Source organism: Nyctereutes procyonoides, unplaced genomic scaffold (assembly GCF_905146905.1).
Source record: "Nyctereutes procyonoides isolate TBG_1078 unplaced genomic scaffold, NYPRO_anot_genome, whole genome shotgun sequence".
Classification (NCBI taxonomy): Eukaryota; Metazoa; Chordata; class Mammalia; order Carnivora; family Canidae; genus Nyctereutes; species Nyctereutes procyonoides.
Genome location: NW_026575140.1, coordinates 82879662 through 82899435, shown reverse-complemented (window position 1 = coordinate 82899435; position 19774 = coordinate 82879662). Strand labels below are relative to the sequence as shown.

The window sequence follows — 19774 nt, the reverse complement described above, 5'->3', positions numbered from 1 at the left end:
TTTCTTTAAAAATGGCAAGGTGTTTTTCTCTCATTAAAATGTATTTTCTTTTCATTTTATTGACAGTTCTGGGTTTGTTTATTCCCTATGGAAGGGAGTCCAGGTTTGGATGTCCCTTATCATCTAGCTTTATGCTTTTTTGAACCTCATATTTGAATGCTGGCTTGTTTTTTGAATTAAACCAGCTACCTCATGCATAAACAAAGTGTGAATCCATGACTATTTGTCAGAGGCCCAAAGGGATGTCCTTACAGCTCATGGGTTACTTCTGAGGCCTCTGTCACTCTTCCAGTTTAGGTTACAAAGCCAGGAAAGACAGTGTGGACTGGAGGCTCACAGATGACTCCATAAAAACAAAGAAAAAATAAACAATGCGCCTGCAAATTATTAGGATATCAAGTTTTTATCGTTCGAAGGTTCACATCTGGCTTCTTCAGGATAATACTCATGCCAAACTTGGAAAATGATCAGTCTCTCTCACTCTAGGAAGGGCTTTCTAGCTTGAAGACAGTAGACCGAACAGGCCCTGCCCTGTTCAGTGGGCCCTCCCTTGCTATAGCTCCTGGGCCTTCCTTATATGTGCCCATTATCTGTGATGAATTTGGTTGACTCTGAAGAGGCTATATCTCTTCACAACAAGAGTAAGAAAAGCAGGATACAGATAAAGATTAAGTCGCAAAGGAAACCTGGTCCATGGAGAACAGTCCCCACCAAGGGTATATCTGGGCTTTGTGACCCTAAACTTTACAGAATTTGAAGTAACCTCTTAAAGAAAAGCAATGCAAAATTGCAAATACAAAATTAGATGCAAGATCTTTATAGGCACCCAATAAAGTGACTTTTTTTTTTTTTTTTTTTTTTTAGTTTTGGTTTTGTTAACATTATCTCTGTGCCCCAATGGGGGGCTTGAACTCATGGTTCCAGGATCAAGTGTCAGATACTAGCAATTGAGCCAGCCAGGTGCCCCTGAAGTGAGTGGTCTTGCGAAACAAATCTCATTAGCTTCATGGTAAATCTGCCTTTAGTGTTTGCCTTCACTCTCTGCACTCATGCATAAAACTGGTGCTTCTTGACTTATAATATGAAACATAATACTGTACAATGTATAACATCTATGCCAACTCCTCAATACATTGTATATGTATAAAGATCTTCAACCTGGGTTAATAAATGATAAAGTGGCTCCTGGGCCACTTAATTGCACTTGACTCAGCAGTCAGAAACCAAAACAAGCCTCACAAACCAAACAACAACACTAAAATCACTACATAGAGCCTAAGTGCAATCGCCAAACTTCCAATGCTCTCTATTTCCTGCTGTGCTAAATTAATATCTTTTGAATGTTTTACTGCCCTCATTCTTTCTCCAGTGGATCTTTTTAAATAGTCAGTCTTCTCTCTAGCAAAGTCATCTTCCTTAAAGTCTGATAAGTGCATGTTGCTTGTGCCCACACATACTTTTTTCGTCTTTGCTCATGTTGGGGAATCACCTCTCTCTCTCTCTTTTATTTTTTATTTTTTTATTATTTTATTTTATTTTATTATTATTATTTTTTCTCTCTCTCTTTTAACATCCCTCAATGGTATATTGCACTGGTTTTCCACATGTTGTCCACAGACACAGGAGTCTCTGAGGCACTTTCAGAGTTTTTTTTTTTTTAAGATTTTATTTATTTATTTATTTATGAGAGACACATGCATACAGAGAGAGAGAGAGAGAGAGAGAGGCAGAGACACAGGCAGAGGGAGAAGCAGGCCCCACACAGGGAGCCCAACCAACGTGGGACTTGATCTCGGGTCTCTAGATCAGGCCCTGGGCTGAAGGCGGCGCTAAACCACTGAGCCACCCGGGCTGCCCCCCTTTCAGAGGTTAATACTAAAATATCTTCATTTTCACTGGGCTGACATTTGTACTAATTACTCAAAAGCTGTGATAAAACTAGGAATTAGGGAAGTGGATATAAACTGCACTGGTGGCCAGGGTAGTCACTGCCATGCATTTCAAGAAAAGGAAAGAAATGGGATAAAAGGTAAGTTCTACATCAGAGTGTCTTCATACTGTTACTAAATATTGACCTCTGAGTACTCACAGTTTTAATATTCTGTGTTACAAGATGGGATGAATGTGTAAAACACTTTAGGCTTATCTAGGTTATAGGTTTTGACAACTGAATGTGGGCAGGCATGAGAGGAGCCACACCCAAGTAAAAACTGTAAGAAACATAGTGATAAACAGAATATGTGATGGAATAAACTGTAAAAGTTATTAGAACTAATGAAGGGGTTCAGGAATGATGTAGATTATATAGGATCAATACACAAAGATTGTATTTCTCTACATTAGCAGTGAAAGTTCTGAGAATAAAATTTGGAAAAAAGTGATAATTGGAATACCATCAAAAATAACAAAATATTTGAGTATACATTTAACAAACAGTGTGAGACTTATACCCTGAAAGCTACAAAACATTTAAAAAAATAAAATAATATGTAAATAAATGGAAAGCTATCCTATGGTCCATCACTGATCAAAGACTTCATACTGTTACGATGTCATTACCACTCAAATTGATTTACATATTCAACACAATACCTACTAAAGTCCCAGCTGGGCTTTTTTATAGAAACTGATGAGCAAATCTTAAAATTCATATGGAAATGTGAGGAATTTAGAATGACCAAAACAATCTGAAAAAGAAGAAACAAGTTGAAGGATTCTCACTTTGTGAATGAAATCAAGTTAGTCACGGAACTAAGAAACCTTGGTTTTTTACATACAGCATAGCTGAAAGCACAGCAAACTCATCAAGCAAACAAGCAATTGTACTATGTCAGAATTAAAAATTATTATACTAAAAAGCATATCATCAAGAAAGTGAGCAGACAACCCATAGATTAAAAGAAAATATTTGAAAATTATGTATCTGTTGAGAAACTTGTATCCAGTATATAGAATAAATTCTTATAACTCATCAAGAAAAAAACAAATGGCCTATGCAAAAAAAAAATGGATAAAAGGTTTAAATAGATTTCTCCAAGAAACTTTTAAAAAGGGCCAATCAATATCTGAAGCAATATTGAACATCACTAGGCATTAAAGAACTTGTAAATCAAAATCATGAGATCACATTTTCTGCCCACTAGGATAGGATGGCTCTAATAAAAAAGACTGACCGTGTATGTCAACTATGATTAAGAAAAAAAAAATCTGACCACAAAATGTGTTCCCAAGAATGCAAAGAAATTAGAATGTCCATTTGTGGTGGAATTATACAACAGTATAGCCACTATAGAAAATAACTATGTAATTCCTTAAGATGTTAAATACAGGATTACCAAATTACGCAGGAATTCCATCCCTAGGTATACACTCAAGAGAAATGGAAATATAGATCTACAAAAAAACACTTGTACACAGATTTTCACAACAGCCTTAGTCCTAATACTAACAAAGTGGAAATAATCCAAATGTCTCTCAATTGATGAACGGATAAATAAAATATGATATATGCATGTGATATTATTATATTATAATAATATATCCCATATTACAAAAATGGGATGGGGTACTGATACCTGCTACAACACAAATGGGCCTTGAAACCATGTCAAGTGAATGAAGCCGTCACCAAAGACCATTTATTATATGATTCCGTCTAGACAAAATATCCAGAATGGTCAAATCTAGAGAGACAGGCAGTAGATTAGTGATTCTCTGTAGTCCAGGTTGGGGTGAGGGAAGCGGACAGTGACTGCTAATGGAGACAGTGTCTTTTAAGGAGGACAAAAATGTTCTAAGATTAGATTACAGTTGCACAACTTCAAGAATATGCTAAAACACATTACAGTGTACAATTTAAATAGGTAAATTGGATGGTACATGGATTATAGTTCAGTGAAGCTGTTTAAAAAAAAAAACAAAACAAACAAACAAAAAAAAAAAACAAAGCAGCACTTCGATGTTTGGCCAGTTCCCTACCATAAACTCTTGCGGATTCTCTTCTCCTTTAGCTGCCAATACTTCTCTCAAGCACCCAACTCCTGGAGTGCTGACAGTCTGCCCTACACTATTTACCACTCAATCATATGTTCATTTAACAGTTACAGAATGTCTATTACGTGGCAACTGCTGCTTTACACACAGGGTTGAGAGAAGCAGGACAATAAATTTTAAAAAATTAAATGTTCCTAATCCCTAGTTTCATGAAATCTACCACTTATTGGGGAAGAAGGGAGTTACATATTTTCTCAGTCACCTTTTTTTTTTTTTTTTTTTTTTTGGTCTTCATTCAGTGTTTCCCTTTTGGTGTTTCCCAAATGGTTAAGTCCCTGACTACCTGATTTATGCTTACTTGCACGATGCTTTGCTCCAAAAAGCATGTGTGGACTAGCTGAAAAGTAACCTAAATGTATCCTGAATGATATCAATTTCTAAAGAAAAGTGGGAAATGCTTAGAATACTTGTGCATTGGCTTTGGCTTTGGCAATACTGGAAATCAGAAAAGAGGGAGGCCCTCCTTCATCTGGTTCTCGACACATTTCCACATGGGATGAGCAGTGTCCTTGCAGTGACCTCTGTGGATCACATAGTAACCACCACCGTCGCCGGGGTTCTGATCATCCCACTCACAGTAAGTGTTCTCTAGGGTTCCATTTCCTCAAAGCCATTTGCACCCCATCCTAAACAGTAATCGAGAAGTGACCCTATAAATCTCAGGATTCCCGCATCATTGTGCATATCCTGATTCCCTGGGAGGGACTCCTGGGATCTGCTGCTGTCCATTCAGGCTGTAAAACTGTAAAGATCGGAGCTAATTGAGTTGCATCCTTTGTTGGAGCTGGGATCTCCTGTAGGGTTTCTGGTCACTGAGTCTGTTATCTCAGGGGTAGAACTAAGGACAGCTCATCTTATCTAATATGCCGAAGAGAAGGGGATTAGAGCCCCTGAAACATCTGCATACACCAAATAGAAGATGCAATGAACTTGCAATTTTGCAAGTTTTTTCAAAATTATCATTCTATTAAATGAAGTAAGCAGAAAGGATGTCTGAACTGTTGGGATGGGGTCTGAGTGGAGAAGCGGGGGTGGTTATGGAGATGTAATCATACCCCTGGGGTGAAGTCTGAGCTCATAACCAATGCCTGTGAAGCCCCAGGGAGGTGGCTGTCTCATTAGAACCATACCCCCTGGAATTGTTTTATAGTCTGCATAAAACTTTGTTCAGGAGAAGGAGGGAGGGTGTCGTTTTTCGTTCGGAAGAGAGATGAAGCTGACAGCTGATCATCTTATTAAATAATGGCTTAGAATTTCCCTTCGCAAGTAAAAACCCCATATTGTGAAAATCCTCTTTTAGCAAAAGCAATGGTGAAATTAGGCTTAAGGTCATGGAATTTATTGGGCAATCTGTCTGCAAATAATTTTCAAATGCTTATTAGGTCATAGCCCTGGTGCTAGGCCCCTCTGGTGTGGGATGCAAACGAATACAAATGCAAAGCAAATATTTCCACTCAAGGAGATTTATCACCTCATAGGAAAGACATGCTATAGCCAGATAAAAGTCACCATTCTAAGAGTTCTGGAGTATTTTGGTTTTCTTTTTTAAAAATACTTTATTCATTTATTCATGAAAGACACAAACACAGAGAGAGAGAGAGAGAGAGAGAGAGAGAGAGAGGCAGAGACATAGGCAGAGGGAGAAGCAGGCTCCCTAAGGGAACCCAGTGTGGGCCTCGATCCCAGGACCTCTGGATCACCACCCGAGCCAAAGGCAGATGCTCAATCACTGAGCCACCCAGGATTTCCGAATATTTTGTCTTCTCTGAACATTTTTACATATCCGGTCTCACCTGAGCAACAAATACAACAGGACATTTGGTGACTATCAAACTTAGACTGGAAACATCAACTGATTTGCTCAAAGTCACTTGTTTATTAAATGATGGAGTATAAACTAGAAACAAACCCTCTGCTGTTCGAAGAGATTGTTTTTGCTGCAACTATGCTTTCACTTACTTCAAACTAGCCAGGACAAAGGAAATCCAGGCCAGGATGATGAAGCCTCCCAATTCCACTGGTTACCTAGTATGGTTTCAGGTCCCTGTGGTGAATTGACCAAACGCAAGAATACTCCCAGCAAATGAATGTTCTCGAATTTCCACTACTTAGTTTTTGTGTAGGGCTTCGGCCCCCATCCTGTGTGATCTTTAGATGTGATCTAGGCTGGGACTCATGCAACCCAAGACAATTTTTGTTTCTTGGCTTAAAACCTAGATTTAAAATTCATATAAGCAGCCTGAATGTATCTCCTTTCCCCAGGCTGTGCCTTTATTCCAATCAAGGAGTGAGGAAGATCACACTTTTCCCTATGGCAGAGTCTCCCTTGCTGCACATGAAGAATGGGCAGGAGGAAAATGAGAGTTCCAAAACATAGCATGAGAGTCAGGAGGATGATATACAGCATCGCATGTTGCAATGAAAGATCAGTCCCCTGGAGTTTCTTTAGTGCCAAAGTCCATGTCTTCTTTTTCTGTAGAGTTCTTTTTTCTAATGTTTGAGTTTTTAATCCAACTAAATCTGCTGTTTTGTTTTTGTTTTTTTCCCCCAAAATGTATTTATTTGAGAGAAAGCAAGAAAATGGCAGGGGGAGGAGAAGCACAGAGGGAGAGAATCCCAAGCAGACTCCTCTCTGAGCATGGAGTCTGATGTGGGGCTTGATCTCACCACCCTGAGATCATGACCTGAGCTGTTGAAGTCAAGAGTTCAAGACCTAAAAGACTAAGCCACCCAGGCGCCACCCCTCCTTTTTTTTTTTAAGCAAAATCTTATCTGATTACATTAGGCAGCAGACTAAATAGGGCTAATCCATAGATCCTTTCTTCCCACTTAATAGATTCTAGCTGCAGAACAAAAGGTGTTATCAGTCGGATTTGGTGTATTAGCAGCACTCATTCCTATATTTGAGCTGTCAACTCTGGCTTGGGAAAGACAGAGCCAGAAATCTGTGGGTGGACTAGAAGTCTGGACTAGGAGGAAAACATAGGTGGTACTACTCAATGGCTAGTTCACTGTTAGGAGAAAAGTTAATAAGGTCAACGGTTGGCTACTAGAAGAATAACTGAGGAATGCCAAGGCCAAAAGGAACAAAATCAGAGAGAAAGAAAAGTTAAAGGCAATCTATCTCAAAAGCTAACAGGGGTTAAAAAACAAAACAAAATAAAACACCAAAACCACATTCTGTTTTAATTCAGTTGCTCATTTTAGAAGAAAGAGTTTTCTTCCTCCAGCACCCTGGCATGTTTCATATCCCTAGTTTTGCTTCTCTTTCTGGTGTCATATATAAGCAGAGAGGACCTAACAGGGTGGATCTTGTTTTAAGCACACAAATTTAATTGGATTGAAGCTAAGATGTTTAAGGAGAAAGAAGCTTTTTCTACCTCTCCCATTTAGCTCACCTAATTTTTCCTTTCCGATGCGAGTTTGTAGCTTCTACCTTTAGATAAAGAGATGTGATGATTCTATCTCTTACTCCCTCGGCTCCATTCTCTGGGAGATGTCTCAAACAATGATAAATCTTATCATGTGGGTAATTGAAGTATGGAAGTACTGCATTTGGCAAAACTATACAGACATTTTACCTTTCCAGTAGGAAGAAAGCCTTTTGATTTCTGTTACATACCTAAGCAAGTGCTTCACTGCTTGGCCAGTCTCACATATATACAACTAGGCACTATTCAAGGATCACAAGTTACTGGACAGTTGTGGAATCCATTCTCCCAAGCCTTGAATTAACAAATGCAGACTGTACCAGCTTAGGGTTTTTCATCTTTATGATGGTGCAAAAGCAATAGCATTCGATAGAAACCATACTCTGAGTTCTGAATTTCCATCTTTTACTGGGCTAGCATTAGTCTCTGGTGATGTTTGCAGTAGCAGCCAGCTGGTCACAAAGGTAAACAACCGATATATCTACACTCATTCTGTACACATAAACCATTCTGGTTTTTGGTTTCGGTTCAGTATTCAAGAAGTTAGATGAGCTTTTCAATGTGTTAGTGTAAAATAAGCTTTGTGTGAAATGATTTTTGTCCAAGTGTAGGCTAATATAAGTGTTCTGAGCATGTTTAAGGTAGGCTAAGCTCTGATCTTTGGTAGGTTAGGTGTATTAAATACATTTTTGACTTACGATATTTTCAATTGTGATGGGTTTATGGAATGCGACCTCATCGCAAGTCGAAGAAGAACTGTAACGGGAAGGTTTTGCAAAATTTGCTTGGCATAGTTTTGCTTAATTACTTTTCATCTCATGTAGAAATTGTCAAGATGTCTTCCTTGACCACATTACTTAGTGCAAGGATGTAGTGTAGGTATTAGGCTAGTGATGTTTCCTTTTATTCTTTGCAGTGATCTCACATGGCCTTGAGACACAATAAAAAGGCTGATAGTGGTTAGAACTCTTTGATTTGATAAAAAACCCAGCTCAGATATAAAATTAAGGCAATCAAAACTCAAGGTGCAGATTCTGATGACAGCAAAGCAGAAGAGGAGAGAACTAAGTCTTCTAATTACCTTTGGATGAACAAATCTCTGAATCCTTTTCTTCCTACTTGGCATTAAATCATATTAGCCACTTCCCTTTATCTTCTGGACTTACTATACCCAGCTTTTTAAAACAATTTACCTTTAAGAATTTGTTTGCAAATGAATTGCCAAAAAGCAATTCTCTGGGTTGAGCACAAAGTATCCCATGAGTAAGAAAACGACTGGCTCATTGAAAGCTTTGGTTGAACCAGGTTGAAATAATCAAGAGCACAGCAAGACATGGGCTAGTAGGGGCCAGAAGCAACTCATGAGGCACATGGAGGAGGGTGAGATGTGCCTCTTGAGTGAGTTGGGAGAAGAATGGGCTCTTAGGCCATGGAGAAGGAAGAAATGATGGAAAGAGAGGAAAGCCCACTTAGGGATCTTCCTTGGGAAAAAAAAAAAACTGTAGAAACAAGGAAGAAAAATGTTCTACTGCAGCATGGTTCAGGAAATCAGGGAAAGAAAAGAGGCTTGTCAGGTCCAGTTATAAGAATGTTAATATCAGGGCAGAACTGATACTGCAACCTAAAGATGCAGAGTGGTATCCCCAGTGTCCTGTGTCTTGCCAGAAAGTAGATGGAAAGAGTCCATCTCATCATCTGAAATTATTTTATGGAGAATCTGTCTTCCTTTAAAGAAGCCAGACTTTTTCCCTAATTGCTTACATCTCTCCCTTGTGGTACATGTTCTTAATAGTAATGTCTGACAGCTGTACTATAGGACACCTTCCCATCCATTATATCACTTATTGCATAGAAAGGAGTACCAACCAGACCACTGAGGAGCTATTTAGGACATCACTGCTTCAGCTCAAAGTTCATGACCAGAAACCAAGACAAGTCCAAATGAGAATCTGAAGAGACACTGGACTAAAACGCAAAAAGACTTCAGTTCCAGAAACTGTGCTTCTGATCCAGACAAAGGGGAGCATGATCTGGATGGTAGATGCATCAGACTCTTAGAATCTTTTTTCCCCTTCACAAATATACCTTGACTTCCCTGCTACAGTGACCCTCAAAATAGCAAGGAGGCCCTAGCTAGGCAAAGGCTATTTTTTACAAAGGGTTGTATATTTAAACCACAATTAACATTTTGATAGTTTGGAGGTCAGGTGCTATCGCCAACACAGAGGGCAGAATAGAAGCATACATTTGTGTTGTTATCATGCTAAGAGCTTGAGCTTTTAGAATGAGGCTGCTTGAATTTAAACCTATTAGAATTTGGCAAATAAAGTCACCCCTGTGTCAGGTTTCTTACTGAAATAAGAGGATTATAACAGTGCCCCCTCACTGGGTCTTTGAAATGATCAATATAAAATCATGTAAAACTATTAGTACAGTGCCTGGTGCAAAATAAGTGCTCCTAACTATTAGTGGTTTTTAATTATCTGTGAAGTATTTGTTCTTCACAAATACTTTGCCCCCCCCCTTTTTCGTATCTACACGATTTGATGATGTAGGGTCATAGTATGTATTTATTCATTCATTCATTCAATCATTCATTCACTCATTTATTTTTCCCAAACTTTTAAAAAAAATTATTTATTTATTCATGAGAGACACAGAGAGAGGCAGAGACATAGGCAGAGGGAGGAGCAGGCTCCATGCAGAGACCCTGATGCAGAACTCGATCCCAGGACCACGGGATCACACCTTGAGCCAAAGGCAGACACTCAACCACTGAGCCGCCCAGGGGTACCCCCTTTTTTTAAATTCAAGTTGCCAACATATAAGATAACACCCAGTGCTTATCTCATCATGTGCCCTCCTTAGTGCCTGTCACCCAGTTACCCCCCACGCCCCGGGCCCACTTCCCCTTCTGCAACTCTTTGTTTGTTTCCCAGAGTTAGGTGTCTCTCATGGTTTGTTTCCCTCTCTAATTTTTCTCACTCAGTTCCCCTCATTTCCCTTAAAATCCCTTTCACTATTTCTTATATATTTTTTAAAGATTTTATTTATTTATTCATGAGAGACACAGAAAAAAAGAGAGAGGCAGAGAGACACAGGCAGAGGGAAAAGCAGGCTCCATGCTGGGAACCCGACGTGGGACTAGATCCTGGGTCTCCAGGATCATGCCCTGAGCTGAAGGCAGGGACCAAACCGCTGAGCCACCCAGGGATCCCCTATTTCTTATATTTCATTTATGAGTGAAACCACATGATGATTGTCCTTCTCCAATTGCCTTATTTCACTCAGCATAATACCCTCCAGTTCCATCCACGTTGAATCAAATGGTGGGTACTTGTCTTTCCTGATGGCTAACATTCCATTGTATATATAAACCATGTCTTTATCCATTCATCTGCCAGTGGACATTGTTGCTCCTCCCACAGTTTGGCTATTGTGGACATTGCTGCTATGAACATTAGGGTACAGGTGTCCCAGTGTTTCACTACATCAGTATCTTTGGGGTAAATACCTAGTAGTGCAATTGCTGTGTCGAAGGGTAGCTCTATTTTTAACTCTTTGAGAAACCTCTGCACAGTTTTCCAGAGTGGCTGCACCAGCTTGCATTCCCACCAACAGTGCAAGAGGGTTCCCCTTTCTCCACATCCTCTCCAACATTGGTTGTTTCTTGTCTTCTTAATTTTAGCCATTCTCACTGGTGTGAGGTGGTATCTCATTGTAGTTTTGATTTATGTTTCCCTGATAGTAAGTGATGTGGAGCATTTTTTTTCATGTGCTTGTTGGCCATGTCTATGTCTTCTTTGGAGAAATGTCTGTTCATGTCTTCTGCCCATTTCATGACTGGATTGTTTGTTTCTTGGTTGTTGAGTTTGATAAATTCTTTATAGATCTTGGATACTAGCCCTTTCTCTGATATGTCATTTGCAAATATCTTCTCCCATTCTGAAGGTTGTCTTTTAGTTTTGTGGACTGTTTCTTTTGCTGTGCAGAAGCTTTTTATCATAAGTCCCAACAGTTCATTTTTGCTTTCGTTTCCCTTGCCTTCATAGATGTATCTTTCAAGAAGTTGCTGTGGCCAAGTTCAGAAAGGGTGTTGTCTGTGTTTCCCTCTAGGATTTTGATGGATAGGGATAGAGAGAACATTCCTCAATGCCATAAAAGCCATTTATGAAAAGCCCACAGCAAATATCATTCTCAATGGGGAAAAACTGACAGCCTTTCCCCTAAGATCAGGAAGACAACAGGAACGTCCACTCTGACCTCTTTTATTCAACATAATACTAGAAATCCTAACCTCAGCAATCAGACAACAAAAAGAAAAACTACAGAACACTTATGAAAGAAATTGAGGAAGACATAAAGAGATGGAAAAACATTTCATGCTCATGAATTAGAAGAATAAATATTGTGAAAATGTCTATGCTACCCAGGGCAATTTACACATTCAGTGCAATCCCTATAAAAATACTATGGACTTTTTTCACAGAGTTGGAACAAATAATCCTAAAATTTGTATGGAACCAGTAAGATGCCAAATAGCTAGAGGAACATTGAAAAAGAAAACCAATCTTGGGGGCATCACAACACTGGATTTCAAGCTGTCCTACAAAGCTGAGATCATCAAGACAGTGTGGTACTGGCAAAAAGACAGACACATAGATCAATGGAACAGAATAGAGAACCCAGAAATGGGCCCTCAACTCTATGGTCAACTAATATTTGATAAAGCAGGAAAGAATATCCACTGGAAAAGACAGTCTCTTCAATAAATGGTGCTGGGAAAATTGGACAGCCACGTGCAGAAGAATGAAACTAGACCAATCTCTTACACCATACACAAAGATAAACTTAAAATGGTTGAAAGGGTCATGGCTTTTAAACTTTTAATAGGCACATCAATCACCTGGAGGCCTTGTTAAACACTGATGACTGGGTCCCATTCCCCCAGAATTTGATTCATTGGGTCTAAGGTGGAGCTTGAGATTTTATATTTTTAACAAGTTCCTAGGTAATGCCAATGCTGCTTGTTCAGGGGCCTCCCCACCCCATCACTCCCCACCCCCCACCCAATAATTCTTAAAAAATAATCTCAGGAAACAGACTCTTAACTAGAGAGATGGTTATTGGAGGAAAGGCGGGCAGGTGGATGGGTTAAATGGGTGATGTGTGTTAATGAGGGCACTTTTTGTGATGAGCACTGGGTGTTGTATGGAAGTAATGAATCCCTAAATTCTACACCTGAAACTAATATTATGCTGTATGTTAACCAACTGGATTTTTTTAAAAAAAGATTGTATTTATTTATTTGAGAAATAGGGATAGTGAGAGAAAGAGAGAGAGAGAGAGCAAGAATGAGCAAGAGCAGGGAGAAAAGGGAGAAGTAGGCTCCCCACTGAGCAGGGAGCCCAATGTAAGGCTTGATCCCAAGCAGAAGGCAGATGCTTAACAGACTGAGCCACCCAGGCACCCCATCCAATTGGAATCCAAATAAAAACTTGAAGGGAAAAAACTGAAAAAAAAAAAAATCTCTGAGGGATGAGTCTATAGCTTCAGTATTTTTTTTTAAGCTTCCTTGTGGTTTGTGACAAACTATGAGAGACTCTTAATCATAGGAAACAAACTGAGGCTTGCTGGAGGGGAGGAAGGTGGCAGGATGGGGTAACTGGGTGATGGACATGAAGGAGGCCACATGATGTAATGAGCACTGGGTGTTGTATAGGATTGATCAATCACTGACCTCTACCTCTGAAACTAATAAAACTCTATATGTTAATTAATTGAATTTAAATTAAAAAAATAAACTAAAAATTAAATAAAATAAAATAACTCCCCTATGTTTCTGCTATGTAGCCAAAATTGAAAACCGCTAAAAAGACTATCTTGGTTAATGAAAGAGAAATATTTTATTTGGCTAACCCAAATAATAGCTTGATTCTTGGTTATGAAGGTAGCGTGTGGCATTAAGATGCTATATTTATTAGGTGGAGGAAGAAGGTCAAGAAGACAACTTTAGGATAGAAAAAAAGCAGCTCTGCAATATTTACATATTAACAGAGGAACAAAAGTTAGACTGGGGAGTAGCGAGACACATTTATTAATTCTCCTGGGAGTTGTAGGTTGATAAAATGTAATTGTTTGCATTTCTATGAGAGCTTAGGGCAACTTTCCTTTTGGAAATTGCACTTTGGGTTTCCATTTCTGCATTTCTGTGAAGTTTGATGAAACCTTAACAGCTAATTTCCATCTACAACTTCACCTTGTCTCCTATCTACATATACAGCTATGTTTGGGGCAGCTCCATTTTTCCTATTTTACTTTGTCCTTTGGATAGAATCTGGCTTTTATCTCCTCCCCAAAAATATTTTAACACTATAAGAAAATCCTTGTGATAGAATTCCACATGCAGAAAACTCCCCTCAAATATTTAAAATATTTAAGTGAATATACAGCTTATTTGTAACTTTATGTTCTATCTTTAAATGAGTATTTGTTAGCTTCATAATTAGGGAATAAGAGTACTTAGCTGTTAAAAATGAGTGACAGGGTTTATAACTCTTTTTAACTTAAAAACAAGGAAAAACAGGTAAGAAGGCATATTTTATAAATAACCTTCTTTTAGAGTTTAATTCCAAGTATTTATTTATTTGAGCTGTTAGGAAAAAGAACTGAACTTACTGGTTTTATTAAAAATAATGATAACATTGTTCCCAACCTCCCAGTTCAGTGGTGGAAAAAGGGAAAGTATGTGCAAGATATGTGGGCTTTGTAATTTTGCTACAGTCTCCCTTTGCTGCAGAAATTAGTGTCAGACTTGCGGATAGAAAATATTTTTTTATTTTCTTTTGCAAGTGGCATTTTCAGACTCCACAGTTATTTGAATCTGGGTGGTCCCCTTCATAGAAGAATGTGTAATAGAGGCGTTCTAAGGTCTACTTTGTTGAAGTGCACAGATGCCTGGCTACACCAGCTCAGAGATTCTCAACGTACGGTTCCCCGTCTAGCAGCAAGCATCAGTCAGGAATTCATTAGGATTACAAGTTTTCAGATCCCATCCCAGACATCCTGAATCAAACATTTGGGAACTATGGGCCAGAAATCTGATTTTAACAGGTACTTCAAGTGATTCTGGCCCCTGAAGAAATTCTACCCCCAGTCTATGCATTTCTGGTGTTTATTTTGCAGTAATCCACCAGGAACTCCATGGGAAGTACCCTCAAATCATAGTGTCATCTTGCAGCTGCAGCTGGCTGGCTCACCTTTATGTTATCCTGGAAGCCCCCTTTAGCAGGGTCCAACTCCTGGCCCTGTAACACAGTAACAGCCATAGCTTATTTAGGCCCACATGAGACCAATGCTGGCACACTGCTGGAGCAGCCAGGAGAGATCAAGCAAGCACCCCAGGACAGCACTTGGCCTGGCTGGACAAGCAGCAGAGACAATGGTAGCAGTGGGAGGTAACTGTACTGACAGTGTTGGTGACCCTGGGACTGTCCTTGAGCTCTCCCACCAGGAAGTCCTGAACTTCCATGATGACATTTGGAAAAATTCCACCCAGTGATTGTCAAAGTGAGATTCAAAGATTGTTTGAACCATTTGTGATAACCTTACTAGATGAATCTCTGGGTCACTGGGCTAAACTAGCCAAAAGCTCTGTAAAGGTAAAGACAATATATATTAGTTACTCTTTATCTTCTCTATTCCTAGCATAGACCCTGGATATGGTAGTGCTTCTGTGTATTTACTAAATGAATTAATTAATGTATAATACACAAAGCAGTAAAGGAATAAATAAAAGGATAAACGAAGGGTGCCGAAGTGGTTCAAGTGGTTAAGCATCTGCTTTTGGCTCAGATCATGATCTCCAGGTCCTGAGATCAAACCCTGCATTGGGCGCCCTGCTCAGAGGAGAGCCTGTTTCTCTCCCTCTCTCTCTCCCTCTCCTTCTGCCCCTCCCTACCACTTGTTCTGTCTCTCTCAAATAAATTAACAAAATCTTTTTTTAAAAAGGATGAATAGTTGGATGAATGAATCCAAAGGACAACTAATCTTTGGGTATTTGGCTAATATAGAGGATTCTTACATGTTGGAACTATTATTTCAGTTAAAGTCTCTGATCTTAATTAGAATTTTCTCCATTACAGGCACAAGGAGAACTCATGAATGAATATTCATGTGTGGTTATATAAATTATCTATAACAAATTATTAAGCCAAGGCTAATTTTCCTCCTTTCCCACTTGCAACAGATTTATGAACTGCACCCATTCCCAAGCTATTAGCTCTGTAAGTGATGGAGGAGGCGTAAAATCGGGATGTTCAAACAAATGTTAGCCCAATCAAAATATAATTAGAAAAAGAAATCCTGGAGAAAAATAAGTGAATCTCAAAGGAAGGTTTAAATGATTATTTGGAGGTTATGAAGTATTTGGGATTATCCACTTCACTACATTTCTTCATTATACATACAGTGTGTATAACAGAGAACAGCTATGCAGTGCTTGGTATGCAGTGATTCTGGCTGAGAGCATCCCTAAGAGAGGGTCAAGTTTTTGGCAAAATGTAGATAGTCTCTCTTGCTTCACATTTACCATGTAGGTTTCTAAATGATTCATGAAAGAAAAAAAACCTTTGCCCACTCTCATGGATTTGTAAAACAACAGCACTCCCCACCCTTCACAATTGATGAAAATCCCCCCCTCCTGGATCTAGCAACTGGCCTGCTAAAAAGTACCAAGTGGACCCTTCCTTGTGGCTTGTCAGAATGAATAAAGGACGCAGGCAAGACCAGGTTGTCACTCCTGATTTGATCTACTCGTGTGGGCCTGAGGGGCCTGAGATGGGTCTGCTGGTTGAGATGAATGGAAGGTGAGAAGTACCCTCGTCACACTTGGCAATGAATGGGCACTGCGTCTACTTCCCCAAGCCTCCAGGCTCCTTCAAATAGTAACAAATGGTAGAATTAGCCATAGAGCCACCATCCAGCAGGATGAACACAAAAAATAAGGTTTTACCATTTATTCGACAGTCACAATAGAGCTACGCATGTGCATACCTGAACACTCATTTTTTTTTCAAAGTACTGCGTATAAAGTTTGAACTCAGTAGTACTAAAAGGCTTATTATGCAAAAGCCAGCAGTCCCTTGCCCTGATCCTTCATAACCTCTATTCCTCTGCCCCAGAAACAACCTCTTTCAAAGTATTTGGCCACTTATTTTGTTCATTATTCTCTATATTTCAACAAATACCCTTACACTGCTGTTTCTTTTTTGTTAACATTAGATAGAATCCATTTACTTCTGTTTATGCTAGTTACACCAACACATAGTCTGCAATCTCGACCGTCCTTCCACTAACTAGCAGGAATTGTGCTTGAAATAATAACCTTGCAACTATAGTTCAAGGCTGAGCCAAGTGTTATTCTCTGCAGATATTTTATTTCTTGTACAACTGTTTTTCCCCTAGAATTAATAATTGCCTTGTTGTTTTAAATGTGTCTATTTTCTATGTACCTAAGATTATTTTATTATTCCAAATCTAGTTATTTCCTGCACAGGAAAGATAATTTGCTTCCCAAATTTGTGAAAATATGCATTTCTTAATGATTTCCTGTGAAAAACTCCATATATCTCCACTCATCTTTGTAGTCTCAACTAGTTGTTCTCTAGGTTTTGTGCATACTCATGCTGTTGGATTTTCCATTTGCCATTTTCTGTTTTATTCACCTGTTTCCAATATTCTTACCTGGTTTCGCCCCTTAATTTTTCAGCATTTTCTAAAACCTTAGAGCTGCTTAAAGTGTGGGTCACTGACCAGGGGCATTGGTATCACCCAGGAATCTGTTAGAAATATAGACTCTCAGTCTCTGAATATAACCAAGTGAAGGACCAGCTATAGTTCCACAAGATCCCCAGGTGATTTGCACACCCACTGACATTTGAGAATCCTGCTCTAAACATGAATACATGTTTGGGCTGGAGATAGATTTCCTCACTGGAAATAATTTTTCCTAAGAATACTACTCTTCTAAAATCCCAGATTGCTGAGCAAACACCCATCACTATTCTGAATCCAGTTTCTTGGTGTGATCAATCTTTTCTTTTTTGGTCTCCTAAAACTTTCTTTTGGCCCTCCCTTGTTCCGAAATTTCATAATAATATTTTTGTGCCCCTGTGTGTGCATATGTGTGTTTATATGTGATTTATTGCTTTGGACACTCACAAGGATTTGTCAGTTCTGGGAATTTTCTCTCTCTCTCTCTCTCTCTCTCTTAGTTTTCTCTCCTCTGCTCTATTTTTCTTAAATTCTGATTTGAATATTGGATTGTCTGTACTTTAATTTATGCTTAGTATTTTTATCTTTCTCTTTGAGTTTGTTTTGTTCTCTGGAAGATTTCCTAAATTTCTACCTTTCTACCTTTAATATTTGTTATATTTAATTTACAACTTCTCTTCCTTTTGATTGTTTTGTTCATTTTATAGCACTCTGTGTGTGTGGGGGGTGTTCAATACCTTCTGCTTGTTCTTAGGAAGTATTAATCACAATTGTCTTGAAGGTTTTTGTTTTTTGTTTTTGTGCTCCATGTAGTATTTCTTTTTTCTCTGAGTTCCTTTTTCCTATTTGTTTTTTTCCTTCATAACCAAGGCATTCTTCAAAAGTCTGAAGTCTGGTAATCCATGTTTGTTCATATTAAAATCTGCTCATATCAAAGAGCAAGGCCATAAAAGGCTGGCTGATATTTCCATGTAGATATTAATGGGCACTGGGTAGCACTTAAGGACAATGAAGTCATGAGTTGTCCTCTCATTAGAGGATCCTTCAAAATCAGTATATGGAAGGAAATCTTTGTTCTGGGCCATTCTGTCTGCAGAGAATCTCCTAATATCTTGTATGTGGGAGGATGATAAGATATATGCCTGGGAGAATCCTGGAAGCAAGATGAGGGAAGGACACTGAGGTCCTCTCTCTTAATTTTCAAGCAATCTCCTTGCTTTGGACCTCACAGAGCACCCATGCCATCTTCTATGCTGATGTACATAATGGGCCTTTTCCATTTCAATTTCTTCAGAAAATGATCAGTCCTGACTCACAGTGGGGATGGGATAGAGAGAGAATTATCTGGATGCCCAGCACATGGGATGGTGTCTGAGGGCTTTTCCACATACAGACTTTAAACTAATAAGCTTGTTGTCAACCTCACCTATCAACCCCAACTGCTGTGGCACCTGGTGTTTTGCAAGGATGAGGAGTCTCGAGGTGAGGGGAAAACCTGCTGCTTAACAGTCATTCCATGTCCAGACACTGAGCTGCATTTTCCTCCATTCAAGACAGTTCGTTCATCTGTCCTGTCTTCCAAAAAGGACTCAAAAAGTGTTCTCTCACAACTGTTAGGTTTTCAAAATCTTTGGGGGCATCATTTGCTGGGGCTTGCAGAGAAAAAGAAGATAAATGCTTGTGGAAAATCTTCTATGTTTAACCAGACAACCATGAAATGATCTTATTGCCACTTAATATTCACACATTTCGCAATATTATTGAAGAAAACTGATTAAACATAGTGAATTGCAAAACATATGAAATTCCACCAAAATGGAAGTAAAGAGTTTTTGTGGGTATAGGTGTTTATTTGTTTGTTTGCTTTAATATAAACCCTCAATTGTAGATAAAACGAGGGCAAACAAACCAACTTAGGATCTGGAAACAAGCTACATAATAATGCTGGCTCACTCATATAAAGAACACTGAAACCAATGATGGGGGTAGAGTAAGAATAAGCCAACAGCAATCTTACTTTTACCACGGAAGCTTCACAAAACTTCCAAAATTACTCATTCCAGCCAGGCACCTCAAAAAGTAGAAGAGGAGATTGGTCTAAAATCAATAATAGTAGCTGAAAGTCTATAGTTACTCCAGATGAGGTTCATGTGGCTTAACAAATAACAGTGCACATGCCCAGTTAAATTTGAATTTCAGGTAAACAACCAATTATATTTAAGTCATAATCTATATAAGAAAAAGTGCTGTTTCTCTTAAAGTCAGATTTAACTGCATGCTCTCTACTATTTCAAGTCCCTGGCCCCCAAACCTCTTCCCCCACCCAGCACTGAGTGGAGACAGCCCTCCCCTTTCAGACAGAAGGCTAGAAACTTACTTCTAGAAGTGATCTAGAAACAATTTGGACTTTTGATCAACAGACCCAAATGACTACTTACTGAAAAACGGGCATTGACTCAAGTCTCTAGAGGAATGGTGAGCCTGTACCGCATCACATCCTGTCTCCTTCCTCAACT

At 39.0% G+C, this 19774-nt stretch overlaps 1 pseudogene; it reads right to left on the bottom strand.

The window, feature by feature from the left end:
- Positions 1-14713: 14713 nt before the first annotated feature.
- The window catches only part of LOC129496964 (voltage-dependent anion-selective channel protein 2-like), a 33787-nt pseudogene continuing 28726 nt past the window's right edge, over positions 14714-19774 (bottom strand).